The sequence below is a fragment of the Pithys albifrons genome, chromosome 7, assembly GCF_047495875.1.
Source record: "Pithys albifrons albifrons isolate INPA30051 chromosome 7, PitAlb_v1, whole genome shotgun sequence".
Classification (NCBI taxonomy): domain Eukaryota; kingdom Metazoa; phylum Chordata; class Aves; order Passeriformes; family Thamnophilidae; genus Pithys; species Pithys albifrons.
Genome location: NC_092464.1, coordinates 49,233,998 through 49,253,584, shown reverse-complemented (window position 1 = coordinate 49,253,584; position 19,587 = coordinate 49,233,998).

Sequence of the window (19,587 nt, the reverse complement as noted above, 5' to 3'; positions counted from 1 at the left end):
TCACGCTGGTGGCAGACCCAGGGAGCCTCCATCTCTGTGTCCTCTCCATGTCCCCCACGTACGCATTGCCAAATACTCTGCATGTGGTGGGGTCAGTAGATGAATAAGACTTAGAAACAGCACATCTAGTTGGACATTCTTGAGGCTTCGTGTGGGATTAATGCAGTTTTGCTGCTGCTGGTTGCTGTTATGCTGTCCTTCATTTTGTGGCCTGAGCTCTGCCCTCAGTGGTACCCTTAAAATCTAAAGAAAATACATAAAAATATAATGCATCTATAAATACCTGTATGGGTATATGTATGTATATCTATTGTGTTCTATCATTGGAAATTATAAAAAAAATACAGCCATCAAAATAGACATATTATTTTTATAGTAAAATTATCTGCAGTGAAAAAAAGAATTTTGTATTTGATAAAGCATCAGTATGAGAAGTGCTGTTCTCGAAAGCATTACAGGAGTGCCCCTTTTTGCTTCCAACCAGCCCCAGCTGGAGCACTATTTCTCCCTCAGCTCCATAAATGGCACTTATCACTATTGTGTGTGAGCGTCTAGTCCATTAAATAAATATCAAGGTAATGGCAAGAGATTCAGAAGCCCACTTAAACATTCACCTAGTTGGTTAATGCACTGTGATCCACATTTTTTAAGAGCTGCCTTCTTAATATACACAATTTACAGCTTAAGAGTGGGCACCTTCAGAAAAAGCAAAGTGCAGTTAATGCACACCCAGTTGTGACTGTGGTCACACTGGCACTCGGAGGCGTGTTGTCTCCTCAGTGGCCTGACACCATCAGTGGGGGCTGACTTTTCTCTTAGATCTGAGTAACAAGAGGATGCTATTTAGATTTTTGTCATGAACAGTTGCCTAGTAACTGGTTTTTGTAAATCTTTTGGCGGCACTGGTAGCACAAATACCTGTGCCAAGGTGTCTGTGCCTTCCACTTACCTGGAAGTGACAGCCACACGAGCAGGAATGAGAGTGCTACTGCCTACTGGCTTATTCATGGCCATTCATTTGCAAAGCAGTTAGACACAAGAGACTGAGGTAAAATTGTGATACTCATTAATAAACAGTGTAACCTTTTAAAACTTTGGTTTCTTTGCCCTGATTTTCAAAACTGCTTTTTTCCTTCTTATCTTCATTTCATTTGTTTGTTTTGCCATGAGTCACTTCCCTGCTGCTGCTTAGCCTGAGGAAAAACATCTCTTTCCTGGAGTTTGAAAGAGCAAATTTCTAGCACATAAGCTCTACAATACTACAGAGGAGTGGTGTAATGTTATGGATCACTTGTAAAGATCTTTCTAACTTTCTTCTCTGAATTTCTTCAGTTGTGTTTACTGAACTGGTTTATAGTTGCATTTGTGTTGGCAATAAGATCCTTTATCTGTATGCAGCAGGTTTAATTAATTAGAGCATCATACGATGTCAAGCCAGTCACAGTTAAAATCAGAAGATAAGACAGGAGGTAACTGCAGACATAATGGTTATTAGATTTCTAAAACCACCTGGATTATATGGAGTTTTCTTGTGGATTGAGCTGCCCTGAGTATGCAGCCTGAATCTGAATTGCTGATTGGTGGGGGGCAGATAGCTTACTGCATGACCTACAAAGAGAGATGCTTCTCAGCATTGTGTTGGTGTAGGTATGTGTTTTAGCAGGTATTCTGTCAGCCTGAGCAGTCAGACAAGTGGAATGACAGGAATCCTAACAGAAAGAGATTCTTTGTATAGCTAATGTGTTATAAAACAGGACCTGAAGGAAGGAGAGTAAAAAAATGGTGAGATGAATCAAGTAGAGGCCCCAAACATAGAGACCGATGGGAATGGTTAGTTCTGAATGACAAATAGAGAGCAGTAACACTGATATTATTTTCATGGAAATATAGAGAACTCTGTTACATGACTGGCAAAGTGAAGGATGTTGGTGATGTTGCAAGAAATTATGTTGTCTAATGCCACTTTCTGTGCTGTCCAGAGTAATTCCTTCTGCCTATGGTAGTTCTTAGTGGGTGCATTGGGATGCAGTTACGCTGCAAGAGTTACCCTTCTAATCACAGCAAGAGAAGAGGAACTCACTTAAATGTGGTGGAGGCTATCTGAAATTGGCCAATCAAACAATGATGAAGTTCCTCAAAGGAAGCAATTGGGAGTTTCTTCTGTGCCAAAAATGGCAGGAGAAAGGCATCAGTGAGAGGTTTTAAATGTGTGAGTGTGGATCTCTGGTGACATCTGCCAAATACTTCCAACTATTTGGCAGAGGGGCACTGAGGAAAGCATGCCTGTCTATAGACTAAAACTCTGTACCCAGTGGTCTACAGCTACAACAAAAAATCTCAGGCTACTGATAGCTGCTAACATCTCCTGTATTTATTGCTAACCCCCAAAAATACCCCAAGGGGACTTTTATTGCATTCATGATTACCTACATTTAACAGTGCTTCCACTATTAGTCACCCTTGCCACTTCTTATACACAATATCTGGTGCTTAAGGGATATGTAAGGACCTTAGGTAATATCTCTTACTGTGTTGAAGGATATCTCTCTTCTAAGCAAAGGCTACATAAGATGGAGAGAAGTCAAAGTCCTCGAATTTTGTCTGCTGTTATGGGCTAATCATATAATAATACCACATAAAATGAAAACATATCTTCCTCTCCAATGATGGCCATCTTAGACTGAAGAAAATTAGTCTGCTTATGAATTTTATTTGAGAGACTAAAATTAATGGGAAAACCAAATGATCTGCTTAATGAACTTGATGGCCTGCAGCCTAGGCAAGGGACAGAGACAAGAATGGTAGTTGGGAAGAAGGGTGAGGGACGAATATCTGGATTAGGAAGAAACAGGAATTGAAACTGCCATCTTAAGTAGAATGGCAAATAGAATGATTTTGGAATGAAGACCCCATAGAGAAAGGCTCCAGCATTGTTTGGAGATGTATTTCTAGTGTAGGAAGCAATAAAAAAAAAAAGGAAACTAAACATTCTAGGCAGACTAACAGGAAGAGAGAGAAAAAATACCCCAATCAAAAGTTTGTCTTCTGTTAATGTGTCTTTTGCTGTTTCCTGGAATGAGGTATTCAAAAGCATTGCCATAGTGTCAGGCTATAAACAGTCTTTGGAGCATGTGGTACCTTTCTTCTGCTGTACTTTATTCCATGTGTAGGATTTCAGAGAGATACAGGAGCTTATTGAATAATTTCCACACCACCTCTTTCATTATAGTGTGAAGAGATGGAGGGCAGAGATCATCTTGAATCTGTAGGAAGTGCCTGTATGTTAAAACTAGTTGCAGAATATGTAGCAAAACATCTACTGAAATATTAATGAATTGGGCAAGATATAATTTGCCATGAAAGTAAATCAACAGGAGCATTTGAAGCCAGGAACTGCAGTTCTCATGAGCAGTATTGTGATTCATGTGGATGTAAAGTAGAATATTGATCCAAACCAATAGATTTTGTTCAGGTAATTCTCAGGATGTAATGGTGCAGAAAAACGTAACTAAAATCTCATTTGATGTTCAAATCGGGACAGCACTAGTGTTTATGCCAAATTACACCATATGGAATTTTCACAACTGCAAGTCCACCTGGAGAAAATATTTTCCCAAGAAAGAGATCTATTTAATTTTCTGATGCCATTTCTTCATTTTATTCTTGTTGAGGAGTCACAGAAAATCCAGTTTCATCACAGCTTTGTGCTATATAGCAGTCTGATGCCTCAAAAAACTATTTTTATAAAGCATTTCCCTACTGCTACCCAGGAACACCAGCTTGTATCCAGGATTGGAATGTACTTATTCCTTTAATTCTTGAATGGTAGCCTTCTAATGACATGCATTTCCTTTCCTGTGGAAGAATTTACTCTCATACCAGAGAGGCAAAACAGCTCTCGGACTGTTGTAAGAGGTTGTTTGGGAATGGTAGCCAAAGCCTACCCAATTGATGAGTCCCTGTTACGTTGGTCAGAATGAAATCCCTGGTCCATGGAATGTTCCTACCCCTCTCAGCTCTAAGCCCACGAACAAATTCACACACACTGCTCCAATACTGAACTAATTTCTATGCATCATTGCAACACTCCTTTGCACATTTTAGATGTGTTTTGTATTAAAGAACCTGTTGCAAGAATACATGTCGCTTGGGGGACTGCTGGCAGAGTTCTAAAAGTCTGGAGTAATTGCAAGCCTCTGTTGCAATATTTCAGTCTGGAGCTCACCTTTCATGCTGGTGGAATTAGAAATTGTCTCTTTATGAATCAGCAGAAATTATTCACCAGCTTTAAGTGGGGTTATAATTCTTTTTGACAGAGAGATAGAAGTCCTTGTCCCATTGTACAAAGTCAGAGATCCTGCCTGCCTTGTTCTGTATTGCTGAGCCATTCTTCTCAATAGGGTTAACAGTGACTGAAGCAGACTTGCTCTACCTTTGTGGAGGAATTGAGTTTCATTTTCTTCTTGCTGACTTTCTAGATCATGCATCCTGTTTGATTCAGCCTTTCCTTTTACAGTGCACTGCCAGCCCCATTACTTCATGCTTTCACTCTGTTTACTTCTCTGAATCTGAGGTACAGAGAAAAGGTTTTGATTTTATTGTGTGTGTGTATTTTTCTGGAGCAGTTCAGACTGTTTTAATTGCACACTTACTCCCCATGACTCACCTTTGGTTTGCAGTGGTCTGTGAGGGAGAACATTGATGTCGACATCATTCTGCCTCTCCATCAGTGTTTGCTGCACACTGCCTTATCCAGGCGCCTGAAGACACTTGTCTTTCCAACTTGCAACCTTTTATTTTCCTGTATCTGAGACCCTCCCTGGCTTCAAGGAATATGCCTGTATAACTTAGAAAGAAAGAGGGGGAGTTGAAGAATAGCTCACCAAATAGAGCCTGGGAAGGCATTTATTCTCTGTCCCTGCTTGCTGACATTTGAGTCCTGCAGGACCCAGGGCTGGTGTCTTGAAGAAGCTCAAATTACTGTCTGAATGATATAGTAGGCTGGATACTAAATAAAGCTGGCTCCTTACGCCAGTGGCACGAGTCCTGCCACTCCATCTGCAACAACATACCAAAGTATCTAGCGAAGCAGATCAGCTTTCTTTTCTCTTGGCCTGTTCCCTACTTACCAGAGACCAAAGGCAGGGAGGACTTTAAATACCAAAGATTTGACAATAATATAAAAGCCTGAGTAAAAATGCATATGTTCTATTAAAAATTATGGCCATGGGTTGATCAAAGGCTGGCCCCAATATGAAACCAAAATTGGAGAGCCTGGGCAAGCCTTCAGTGATTCGTTACTCCTGTGTGGTCCCAGCTGCTTTTCATATTCCACTCTGGCCTATCCTGTCACTATCAGCAAGGATCGCTAGGATGTCAAAAAGAGTGATACCTACAGTGTTGCAAAATCTGCCAAACCTCAGGCACATGGCACCAGGGTTTATGATGTGTAACGTGTTTCAGTTGAGGAACTAAAAAACTACACTGAAAAACCCCACATACTGAAAACTGTGTTAAAGAAAATTGAAAAATGATGTGAGGGTCTCTTTCATGCAATAAAATCTGCAGTCTGATTTTAAGAAAAGATGGCAGGGAACTGGTTGTTTTTATATCCAAATCTATATGAATCCGATGATTTTGAGCTTGCTTTTGTCTTTTCTCCTTTAAATTTCTGGAGAGAAAGAATGCAAAAAGTGGTGAGAAGCTAAAGAAATGAAATTTCAGAAAGGGAGCTGGGTAGGGAGAAGCTTGTGCACAGTTTTTTCCTGATTTTGTTTTTCATGTGATGGGTCAAATGAAGTATGAATTGAGATGAATTTTTTGTTTGAAAATCCATAAATAAAACTATGCATTCCCAGAAAGCATTAAAACAAAATGCCCTCTAAAACAACACACTTCTGTTTTCCATCTAACTGTCCATAAACTGGCAAATAGTTCTGAAAATAAATAAATTAAATTGCAGCTAGTTTTGTGATTCCATGAGATTCCCAAAGCGGCTTGGTGAGTTATCCAGCTGTCAGGTTCATCTCTGTGCTCCATCTGCATCAATATTTTGTGTTAGCTTGGCACCTTGGGCACAATCCACAACAGTTTTTCCTCCCTGGTGCTCTTGCTCCCCAGTTTCCATGGAAGGCGACTAAGACAGATGGATTAGAAGACAGCTAATGCAGGGCAACAGCCAGATCCCTGATGTGATCTGGAAGCGCATCTAGACTGCAGTGTAAGAGATGTGACAGCAAGTTCCATACTTCAGTGCTTTTATTATCAGAAACTGCAGATTTCAAATTACGGTGCTGAGCTGAACAATTACAATAATGAGGCAACATAAATTTTGGTTGTAAACGAGCACTATAACTCAAGATATCTGATTGAAAGAGAAATATTTTTATGCCTTGAGATGGAAGGCAACAGAGCTGCAGCGGCATGTCTTCTGGACCCAGGTGAGACATAAGGGGAAGAAATATCTCCAATCCCCAGTCTAACAGAGGGAAGAGCCCACACATGCCTTTCTTTTGTCATCATGGGCAAACAATGTTTGCAATCGGGGAGCTTAAAGCCCATAACTGAAGTTATAACTCAGTCACTGTCGCTCACTAAAGGCCATCCACATCAGAAATCCATACAAATAACTTCAGTTGAGAGCTGAGGATTTTTTAACACAAGCCTAGGCTGAAGCTCTGCAGATCCTGACAGGTTTATACTCCCCACACAAATCTGATCTTTTTGTGTGGTCATCTGGTTGCCTTGTACTGCTCAAGATTTATGTCACAGGTGTTTGCCTTCACCTTGATCTACACTAACTGATGCGAATTAACTAAGCAATGAAGACTTACTTTGGAGTTGAAAATTGTAGTGAGGAAAGATCAAGCCAGACTACAAAAAATACTAGGAGCTAAAACTAACCATTAAATATTAATTTCAGATGCTTCTAGATAAAGGGCAAGGATTAAAAGAAATAAAGGTAGTTATGTCTGTAAAAGCAGGAAATTGTAAGATGGCAGTGCTGAGAATGCAGCCAGAGCATGTTTGCCACAGTCTCCGCCTTTGCGCTCTCTGTGATTTCTTCTTCAAATGCTCAGGAAGGAAAACCCTGTTGGCAGGTCAGATCACACATTTCACTGACCTATACTGGTAATTTGAAAGGTAATTTTTTTTTTTTTTAGATTTTCGCAAGGGATCACCTGACTCCACAGCCTCAAGCTTCAGTTTGGTGGTTAAGCTAAAAATAACTGGAGGAGTGGCTTGTAATAGATGGCAAAAACAGGAAACAGAAGCGTCACACATTTATTATACAAAGAAAAGGAAAAATTAACTTCTGTATTATGTTATTGTTCCCATCTAAGTTTTAATTTTTAGACTTCAGAGAGGAGTTACTGACAGAAGCAGGGACCAGAGATTAGAGGTTTTCATAAATGGCAGAAGCTGTGTTTCCTTTGTTAATATTGGATAAACTCCTGATCCTATGAAAGATAATGAAAATTTTGCTCCTGACCTCAGTAGAGTCAAGAATTCAGTTCTAAAAACCTCATGATCTGTTACTCTTTGATTCAATTCTTTCATTGTTGTTATTATTTCTAAATATAACCTGTGCATTGTCATTTAGATCTATCAATTTCTAATTTTTTTTTCGGGTGGTCCTGATCCTGATGTCCCATATATCAATCTGCTTGATATATTAATTTCTAAAATAAAGATTTTATTTTAATTCCATGTTTTACAACATTGGGAGTGGTAACATCAGTTGGGCGCATAGTACAAATTCCTGTTGTTTTTGCAGCATAGATGCTCCAGAAGGATCATCCATGATGATTCAGCTCGTTATTCTGCACTGGTTAAAATACAGCAGATATTTCAATTAAAATGTTGTAGCTGGGAAGCTTTGTGACCTCACTTCTGAGCATTTCATGTCAGATTTGTTTGACAGGAGCAATCTGACATTGCATCCATTCTAGAGTGCAAGGGAATGCAATTACGTGTCAAACTTTCTGAAATCTTTAGGGACCTCAGGACAATCAGTATTAGACAGGCACTACACTGTTTTGTCCTCCAGATTTTTATCTAGACAGGCAAATCTAGCATTTTCTCACTTTTTCTCTCTGTCAATTAAAAGTAGTTCGAAATTTTTTATGAGAATTTTTTTATGCACCTTACTGCTCAGAGAAAATCCATTTGAAGACATTTGTCTCTGATAATACAATCTGAAATAAAGGATGCAAAAATTATGTGTGAAGAAGATATTGAAAGTAACTTTTACAGCTCCCACATATATGACTGAGTTATTTCAGTGAATAGGTTCCGGGCAGTATTAAAAGTCCATTATTCTTTTCAAAAATCAAACCTGTTGGGTGAGAGAAAGTGTCAGGATTTATTTTGAGTGGCATCTAGAGGCTCATTTCACTTGCCTACTTGAAAAATCACAGAACTGCTATAGAAAATGGAGTGATATTCTTTCCTTAAAAACACGATGGTCCCCCAATCTCCAAAATTCCTTTAGCAACCAAGATCTTTACTTTCACACATTTTCCCAATTAACATTTCATATCCACATTTGTAATTTTAGAAAGCAGAGTATTAATCATTCTATAATGGAAAAAGTATAAATGCAATTTCTAAATACATTTATATTTCTATTTAATACAAAAATCCAAGAATTAATTATATGTTGAATGATTTTAAAACAAATGCCTGATAATTTCTCTTGCTTTTCTGAATGCCATTTTACTATATCTCAATATCATTACTCTATATAAAAGCTCTACATCTAAGGCTGTATTCTGCTAGGCAGTGCCACTCTTCATCTTCAGTGATCTTATTCTCTAAGCAGGTTTGTTGAAGGGCTTTTAGTCTAGACGGTGGAGGTAGAGTTTTCAAGCAACTTTTTGGGGTGTAAGATTTGAATTCTCACTGATACAGTGCATATGGATAAAAACTAACTTTCTCTTTGCTGGATTTCTGTACCTATTACTTTTGCAAGGGAATGGCTTACAGAGCTGAGTGGTATTGCAAATAATCAACATACTAGAATTTCAGCATGCACTTTTTTTTGTGATTTACTCACTTTGCATTTTCATCTCAGTTTTGTCTAGAGAAGAGGATGCAGTACAGTATAGTACAGGCATGCTGAGTGATTTAGGTGTCACTTGCCCGAGCTTAGTTACTCATTTGTAACTATAATGGCATTTGTAGCTATTTATTCATCTGAGTGTTGTAGGTAAACACTCTGTGGCGCCCTACTGGTGAAAGAACATTGAAATTGCAGGTAATAACAAGAAAATATTTTGTTGTTGTTATTTGCAATCTTCAGTATTTTTTAAGACTATTACAGCGTGTAATCTTGTTTTTTGGTCAGTGAAAAAAGGCATGAAAGCATATCTGTGTAGCTCAGGATATCCATAGAACCATCACTGTTTATGTTTATTCCCTTCATCCTGCTCTGGTCCTTTCAAGTGCTGCACACCAACACTGCTACTCTGATTTCAAAGGAGCTACACTGAGCAGCAGTAAGGGAAGGCTTCACCTTATTCTTGATTCCTTCTTTCCCTTTCAGTTTACGGTTTTATTTCTTCTCTCAACTCTTTCAAGAGACAAGAAGTCTACATCTGACAGATGGATGCCTTTTTCTCTTTTAATCTTTTAAAAAAATTGCTTTCATATGAGGTAAGTTATGGTGACAACACTTGTTTTGCATTGCTGGTTTTGAACTAAAGAGACCTAATATAAATGGTAAGAGGCCATCTTCTACCTACACACAGTCAAAGGCAGTACAAATTTCTAGCTTCAAACGTGGATTGGCATGTTCAGATACACACTTGCTCTCACTGTAATCCATAAAATGTGTTGCTAGCTTCAGTAAGTCATTTTTAGGGAAAGTGGTTCATTCCAGGGAGATGAGAATCTGGCCCTGGGTATTTGACTGCTTCCTGTGCATTGCAGTTTTCGGGGAGGCGTGTTATATCACTTTAGCTTACAACAGAACCCGCACATCTCACTTTGCTGACAAAGAAAAGTCCACCTGCCATTTGAAATATGCTGATATTATGGGCTGTTGCAAACCCACTCCACAATTCAGTGTGATTGGCAGTCACTGCTCGGAGGCTGAGAGAGTGGGGATATGAGAGGTCAAACAGAGCTGCTTTAGTGGAAAGCTGGCACACTCGCTCCTCACTCAGGGCAGGAATCCCCTCCCTTCCCTGGGCTGGGAAGCAGGGAGTGCTGCTGAGCAGAGAACAAACAGATGGAGCATGTTCTTAACCTTCGTGCCGCTCCACCAGTCTCATAAAAGACATTCACCCTCCCACTAAATGAGTAAATGAGAGGTTGATTGATGACTCAGAAATGTATTTATTCAAACTTCTATTTAGCTGCAGCTACACAACAGCTTTTTGAACTTACAGGGAATCAAGCGATTCAGTTCCCTGCAGGTACAAAAGTGCAAGATGGCAACAGATATGATGCAGTATGCTTATTCTCTATAAAAGTATTAGAAGAGCAGCTTCATGGTTGACGTTTCTTTATTGGTGGAGTCTACAATGAATTCCCTCTGGAATGATTATTGCTTTTCTGTACTGTGGCATGCATTCTCCAACTTACTGCACGGATTTTACTTTATTTCTTACTTTTCTTTTTTTGTTGTTGTTTTGTTTAGTTGGTTTGTTTTGGAAGCAAGCAGAGTGAGTTTACCCCAACACCTGTGTCTAAGTAGATTTGGGTTTTGTATACAACCTGAAAGGAAACACAGTTGTGCTCAGGTGTTTATTGGGGAAATGTGTATCAACTCACTGAACCATTTATTTGCTTTACATTGACATTAGTTCCTGTTACTTTTCTTGTATTAACAGTGATGAAGACATTGATAGATCATTTTATTTTAAATGAAAGCTTTGCTGTCAATATTGCTGAAATACAGCTATTTATGTGTTACACAGGGTTATGTCTTACATGGAAACTACAGTAAACTCTTAGATGGAAAGTTGAGGTGTTCGTGTGTTTGCATACATGATATGCATTTCTGTTGCCAGTTGCAGCTGAAGTAAAAATAAGCAGGCATTTACTGCTTTATTTCCTGTCATAAAAGTACTTTTTTTTAGATAGTTGAGAAATAGGGACAATGGTTTCATATAATTTGTATTTACAGAGATTCCTGATATGATTCAAAATAGGATCCCACACCAAAAAAAAACCCCTCAAACTTTTGGTTTTGTAGTTCTGATATTTTAATATACACAGATTGGAGTGGTGGATAGAAATTATTATTTGCGGTTTTTACTAAGCAGCCCATCTGCCTGTACTTTGGAGGACACCCCCAGTGCAGCTGTAGAAGAACCAAAGAGTGGTCCTTAGTGTTCTGTGCATTCTCTTTTGCTCTCCGTTTCCTTTCTCACAAGTGTGTCTGTGGGTGTTGACTACTATAATTTTGGTTCAGCAGCATAATTACAGATGTGTGGAAAGCTGTTAATACTTCTTGCTTTCACGTGCCTTGACAGGAGTGAGGTTGAATGGTTCACTCTCCTATAGGACTAAATCTGCACCATCATATTTCTCATAGACCTCCAAGATAGGACCTTCTTCACAAAGATCTGGCTTTGTTGACCCATGATAAGGTGGTCTTGATATTCTTCTGTTTGCTGTGCAGTCCTAGAATAAATCATTGCTAGATCTATCGGCAGTTCTGTAAATATTCTCCCCACATATCTCTTCTTGGCAGCATGTGTGTTCTCTGTAGGAAAGGATGTCTCCATTTTCTCTTAGCCAGCCACTGGAGAATGGAACTGTGAATTTTCCTTCTCTCTCTCCCTCCCTCTCTCCCTTCCTTCCTCTAACAGCTATGCTAGTAATTGATTTACTTCATTGGTCTGGACTGCAATTGCACAGTTCCACCAGAAAAATCACAGGATTGAAACCTGAAATGTGTGAACATGGAAGTATTTTGTGTAAATGAAATGCTAGTTCCATATTATTTATGCTAATTAAAGCAACAAAACTCTCCTAAAATAGGCTAGGAGAGGATTCATGTGGTAGCCCTTGTCACTGTAGCACTAGTTCTGTGAGATCTGCCCCAAAGGTCCTGGCACACAATTCAGTGCAGCACACCAGAGGTCAATGCAGCACCTATGGATGGCATTGCAGAGTAATTTCCTTGATCATAGATTGTTCCACCTTAGTGCTGAACTCACAGGAAAAACTGGAGTAAAATTAATAGCTTAGCTAATACAGAGGTAACATTGGTCCATTTTGTTTTGTAGTGTTTATAATAAAGTTAGCACCATATATATTGCAGCATAAATGCTGTGAGTAAGCAGAAGAGACCTTTTCCCTCCTCAGAGAAAAGACAAGGACAGTTCAATAAGTGATGTCATTTCAGATTGATAGAGAAAACATGATCCTCTGAGTCAATAGGAGTTTTGTCATGGAATTTAGCAGGGTGAAGGCTTCAGCATGTGGTGGACCAGTGCTTGTCCAGTCATCTTACATGTGATAGGCAAATATAAGAGAATGGTAATAGAAATCTAAGCACCTAAGAATCTTTGGCTTCTCCTGGCATAAGTTAGTTGATTTCTCAATTAGGTCAATGACTACGTCATTCCATTACTAAGTATAGGTTGCTGTTCCTTGGTTAAGTGAAGTAGTTGCTCTTTAATGGGTTCTCACAAACAATCGTGGCTGGAAAGCTGCCCAGTGAAAAAGGATCAGGCATGCTGGTTGACAGCTGTCTGAACATGAGCCCAGGTGGCCAAGAAGGCCAGTGACATCCTGGCATGTTTCAGCAATAGTGTGGCCAGCAGGATCAGGACAGTGAACATCCCTCAGTTCTCGGCACTTCTCGGGCCACATCTTAAACACTGTGTTCAGTTTTGGGCCCCTCACTATGAGAAAGACATTGAAGTGCTGGAGTGTGTCCAGAGAAGGGCAATAGAGCTGGAGAAAGGGTCTGGAGCACAAGTCTGATGAGGAGTGGTGGCAGGAACTGGAGTTGCTTAGCCTGAATAAAATGAGGCTCAGGGAAGACCTTATTATCGCTCTCTATAATTACGTGAAACAAGGTTGTAGTGAGGCAGGGGTCTTCTCCCAAGTAACAGGATGAGAGGAAACAGCCTCAAGTCGTGCCAGGGAAGCTTTATATTGGATATTAGGAAAAAAATGTCTTCACCAGAAGTGTTGTCAAGCATTGGAACAGACTACCCACAGAAGTGATTGGGCCACCCTACCTGATGGTATTTAAAAGACATGTAGATGTGGCACTTGGGGACATGGTTTAGTGGTTGACTTGGTAGTGTTAAATTTGCAGTTAGACTCAATGATCTTAGAAGTCTTTTTCAACCTAAACCATTCCATGATTTTATGTGGACTCGATGATCCTTATGAGTCCCTTACAACTCAGCACATTCTGTGATTCTGTGAAATCACTGTAGGTGGGCCATGTAGCAACCTTCTCTCTCAGTCTATCAATGAGTATTCAAGGTCACCCACAGGTTTCAATAGGAATGGCACCTCAGAATCCAGGATCTAAAAGCATCTCCAAGGTTCCTCTGAACTCCTGAAGTCCTGGGATCCTCTAATGAACTTTTCATCAGGCTGATGGCCTAATACTCAATAGCTGTATCCTCAGCTGCTTCAGAGTGCTTAATTCACACAGCTTGCTTCTTCACTCACACTCTATTTCTCTTTGTTTGCTTGTTTTTTTTTTCAAATAAGAGACAAACAAATAGGATAATCTTGTGTAATCTTTGAATGGAACATGGGGATGCTTCTTATTTAGTTCCCAGGACTTTAATTTCCCTTTGGTCTCTTTGGAAATACTGTGAAAATGTAGAGAACCCAAATCTTTATATTTTTGATTTTAAAAAGCGTTTTTTCATGTGGCAAATCTTTCTGGTGTTTTTATACGTCTGCCATATCCTGTTTGTCATCTTTATACAGGTACTACAGACTTTGAGTCAACACCAACCTTTTAGCGCAGAATGCATTTGATGCCAAACTAATATGCCTAGTTTGAAGGTAAACTCCCCCACACCTCGAGATTACAAATATGTGCTAACTCACTGGGCCATGAGGCCTGAGCACATTTTGGTGAGACCTGCTCATAGCTTTGTGGAGTGTCCTCCTTTCAAGCTAAACTGACTTGTAGCTCCAGTTCTTTCAAGAGATGATGTCAGCACCTAAACAGAGAGCCAAGTTGGCATCAGGATGTAGGTGCATAACCAATCTGCTTTCCATATTGTTCTTTTGGCTTTCATACAATCATGAATAATCTGTTTAAGACAGTGTGAAAACCTCAACACAAGCAGGATGCACTTTATGTCCCTAAAGTCACTTTTTCATTTGCATAGGCCCCAAGCCCAGTGAAGAATCTGTATGTGAGAGGGAGAAAAGAGAGAGATCTCACAGAAAACAGTTCCGTGATTTTATTTATTTATATTATACTTCTCAAAACCATGACTGAAGACTGTGATTTTTCTACTGACATATGCATGCAATTTTTCCTGAGATGGAGGAAACAAATCTGTCAGCCTCCTGATGAGCATTACAGAGAGAAAGACACCCAGGATAATTTAATTAGACACCAAGAAATAACCCAAACTGAAGGACATTTTCTGGTTGTCAGGAACAAAATTCATCTTTATAACAGGCAAAACCACCACCCTGATTCAGAGACCTCCCGTGCTCTCTGATCAGCTCTGAATTGCTTTTCCGCTGTGTTGCTTAAAGTTCCTTGACCCGTACTAGAGATCTGCTTCGAGATACGCAGCTGTGTTGGATCCATAGTGAGGAAAAAAGTGACCTTGTGCTATAGGCCTGAGTGCTATAAAGAATGATCTGGGTCTAAAGAATTATGTAGAGCAGCTACAAGATGTCTAAATTATCCTGAGCTGCATTGAGGAACTGATGCAATAATAAATGATGAACAGCTGATTCTTTATAATTTTCTATATAGTTCACAACTCTGGAAGACAGTTTAATGCTGCTTTGGTGAGTTAGGGATTATTTGCAGATTTGCACCATGTTGTTTTGGGGTTTTTTTTCCCTCTGGAGGGGGAAATGCATAGCAGTCTGTCTTGGACAAAGTTGAGTTGGGGGAAAGGAAAGATGAAGGAAGGAATAAAAATGCACCAGTAGAAAGATGTGTCTTCTTCCTTTATCATGGCTGACCTGTTATTGTTGCAAGCCGGGACGAATGGCCTGTGAACTTGATAGTTTCTTATTATGGCTTACTGTGCTGTGTTGTGTCAGGGACTTGGGCTTGGCTAAGCTCAGGAGTATAAGGTTTGTTCTTCCTTCTGCTAATGATTCCCCGTGTGACCTTTGCCAGACTTCTGCTGCATTTAAAGAAGGGCTTTCTCATCTGATGATGACAGAAATGAGACTCTCTCAAATATTTTTGTATCTCAGAACACAAAGCTGCTGCAGAAGGAACAAAGTGGCATTTGCTGCATTTAGGTGGTTCTTTCTCTACTGAGTAAAACAAGAGTTTTGCATGACCAGAGCTGAACGTGCCCGTTGCTGAGTACATGAGTTATGCAACTTGCCTACTCGGAGTAATATAGTTACAATTATTAATAATTATATGTAAATGAGTTCATTAAGCCTTTATTTTTCAAAAACTAATATATTAACCAACTAAAAATTATGTTCAATGACCCATTTACTAATTACTTAAATTAGAATTCACCCTCCATCTGCTCAGAAGCACACACAAAACAGGGCTCTTAAGTCATCAAACAATAGTGGATCTAAACAATTACAATAGATGTGGGTTTATAAACTGCACTGGTTTATCACAAATAGTAGAATATTATCAAATAAATGTTCTTAATTTATGCTGGGAAAACCTGATACACAAAATGTTTCAGATATTGTTCTTCTCATTGTAAGCATCTTTTTCATCCCTGCTGCAATCGATTTGAATTTTATGTTATGTTGGTTCTGTAATATAAAAAAAGAAGCTATCTGAATCCCGTGTTTTCAGGATTGCATTGATGGGACTGCAATTTAAAGATCTAATACCTGGGCAATTGAGATGACAGTTTTAAAATATTTGATATAAATATAGTGTATGAAGTAAATCAACCTGTGCAGTATAAATATAAATGGCATCCATAATGTAGTGTATGCTCAATCTTCTATGTGTAGATTTAGAGTTTAATAGAATAGCTTTTGCTATATTCTATCTGTAAGTTTAATTCCAGGTGTTAAACTTGAATTTATGAAAGCTAGGAGATAGCTTTTAAAGTGGATTTACTGGCAGAGTTAGCAATGAACATTTTAAAAAAGGTCATTAGCTAATATGAAAGGAAGCATTGGATCTGACTCAGTTACTTTGTGAAGGAACTGAGCAGTGGTTAGAGAGGATGAAGTGAAATGCAATAACAGGTCAAAGCTTATAGTATTTAGCACCATTTTTAAAAGCAGGTGCCTTTTACACAGTGTAGAGGGGACATATGTTTGGGAGGAAGGAGCTCAAAGCTAAACTTCTGGTTTGCATCACTAGAGAAAAGAAAATAAATTATCTTATTTACATGAGAAATAGTCTTAGAAATAAAAGGGCTTTTCATCTTTTCATATGTGTTACTTCCTCAGATCCTTTTTTGGGATGTATGATTTCTATGACCATTAATGTTTATTTAGAGTAAACGGAAGTTTGTTGTGTGTTGTACCATGTAGTAGCTGCAAGGTGACTCCTCAGCAGCTTGCAGGCATTGATGGCCCATGGTTTTTAACTTCTTGAGTCAAAATTCTGAAAGTGATTGGCATGTGTGAAATTAAATCAGCAAAAGCTTACAAGCTTATTGAATCACAGCACAAGCAGCAGAAAAACGATCTCCTGCAAGTCTGATGTTTTGACAACAATTAATATCTATTCATATTCTCCTGAAACAGGGGAAAAGAAAGAACCTTTCTTTCTAAGCAAATAGAGCCCAGCTATACATTGAGATCTGAATTAAATCTAGCTCACAGAGCAACCATGAATAACAAACAAATTCATGTCCTTAAAGTGCAGACACATTTCATAATTTCTTCCCCTTTGAGAATTGCCTACTTAACCTTTGCTGCTTACATGTAGCTCACAAGATACAAAGAAGTTTACCTTTGTCTGTGTATGCCAGTAATTTGTAGTCAGCACTGATGTATTTCTGAGCTCTAGCCATTATTTGGACCCATCAAAGAAATATATTGGGTGAGAAGTGAAGGAAATTAATATCTTAGAATTTGGAGACAAGTACAGGGACACTTCAAGTAGGGGCATGATTTTAACTTTTTAGGTTAAACTGTCATTCACTGACTAATTAATTCCTTAAACAGGATTACTGTGAATTACTTTTTAAATTATAATTTTTAGTATAATATAATTTTGGTAATAATATCAAAAGAATAAATTTCCATGAACAAAAAAAAAGGAAGATGGTAAACACTGGAGAAGATTATTTATAATTTATTAATTCTGCATGGCTCATGCTGTACATATGTGTTTATAATGGAAAAGATGCCAAACACATCAGTTAAAAGTACTTGAAAATGTAACTTGTATTCTCATGGGTATTTCAGAAGTACATAAAAATGATTTTGCTTTGAAGAGTTCATTAATGAGTAAAGATTAAGGATACTTTTAGCATGGTAATTTCTAATTATTTATTAAAGGGACTTGGAAATGTGTAAGGCAGAGGCCATATTTCAGCATGAAAACTTGAGGACAGGACCTCTCCATATATACAGAAAAGAGGGGAAAAATAAATTGTTCTTTCTCTTTTGTAAAGTGGTCTTTAAAAAAATAAGCTCAAGAAAAATACTTTTAAAGGCTGTTTTGATGATAGTTAAACTAAACTAACTACTGTTTATTTTAATGAAATTTTCTTTAAATATTTAGTGGGTTTGGAATTGTTCAGCTGGAATTGTACTCCTTGTGATGATGGTTAATTGGAGGAAAGAGTTTCCTCTCTTTGACCCACCTCTGTTTGCTAACAACTTCAAACTTTAAAGCTCAGGCTTAATAATGAAATCTCAAGGAAATGTCCTTTTTGGCTCCTCACCAAAATCTCATTATTTTAAACTGAGGTGGTGCTGAATAGAAACAGAAAAATGCAACCTTTTACAGGATAGATCTTGTTCAAATACAGGTCTCAGGTTTTGAACACTCTGTGGAATGAAATCAAAAGTGTGTGGCTCGTTTAGGAAGAAATTTCCCATGTGTATTTAATGGTAGGTGACTTTTTCTTGTCTTAGTTCAGTAAACCAAACATACCCTGATTTGCACCAAGTGTAAATCTAACCTGGTGATTTTAATGCACCCAGTTCCTGGGCACCACATGCCTATGATACGTTTTGCTGTCCCCTCTGCACTACCTGGGCCAGTCACAGCACAGATTAAGAGGTGATTCCATACCCACACCATTGAATTCCTGTGGCTTTGCCTCCATCTTAACATGTTCTCATGGAGATAGAAGTTAGCCAGGAAATTACTTTTCTTCTAAATTAGTGAAGTCATCTCCTTGAAGTTTAAGTGAAACAGAAAACACATCTATTCTCATACAGAGGAGTTTATTTTCATTGATTCTTTTCTTATCTTCATATGAGAATATTTTATCCTACAGCTTAATTGATAGCTGACCTTTTCTCCATCTGCTCTAAACCAGGGAAGTACAGTGCTTCTCTTGTAATTACATTTCTGCCACAAGGTATTTTTCTTCTTTTAGGAGATCAAAACCATTATTGACAGCAGGATGTAATCTTTTCAATATTTTAATCAAGAGGCCCACTATGTTTGCTTGATGCTTTAGCCTGGCAACAGGAGTTTAATAGTCTAGTGGAGCATTAACAGCAACTGATCATTGTTCAGAAGATCTAACTAGCCCCAGGTTATATCAACCTGACAGCCAGAACATTAGCTGAGGGCAGCAACTCTTCATTAATTGTTTATGCAGATGACCCTCTGGTGGAAAGGTGGGCATTTTCTCATTTGCCTTGGGCAGTGTAAACCAGCCTGAAACAGCCATTGCAATTAGGGAATGTTAATGAGGAAGCAAAGAGAGAGCGGGTGGCATGGAGAGCACTACTGTGAGCACAGCAACACTGAGGGTTTACTCTTGTTCCCACTGCAGCCAGTGGTCAAATCCCTATTGATTTAAAGAGGGGAAGGAGTTGTACTCCTGGCTGAGATCCAGCATGATGGCTTCCCATATCTCATATAAGGTGCTGTCAGAGCACAATGGAACAGTGTTCTGTCCAGACAGAGTGAATGACTGTTCTTTCTCTAATTGGTATTGCTTCAGACATTTGGGTTGCTAAACGCGCAAGGAGAAGCTGAACACTTCTCTGCCCTATAGTCAGTCTCAGAGTGTTGAGAACTGGGAATATCAGTTGGTTCCTCTGTTGTGAGCTGTGAAGCCTGAAAACGGTTATGGGTGAGTTTTTTCACCTGCTGGATAAGATGGCACATACTATTGCACTTGAAATCCTCTAACATCCATAGCCAGAATGACCAGACAGCCTGGAGACTGTTCAGCCAGCTGAATAGACTGAGGCATCTGCATTTCCCCGTCATGAAATTCCTTCAAGGAAGTGAGAGGAGGATTATCAGGAAGAAAACAGATAGAT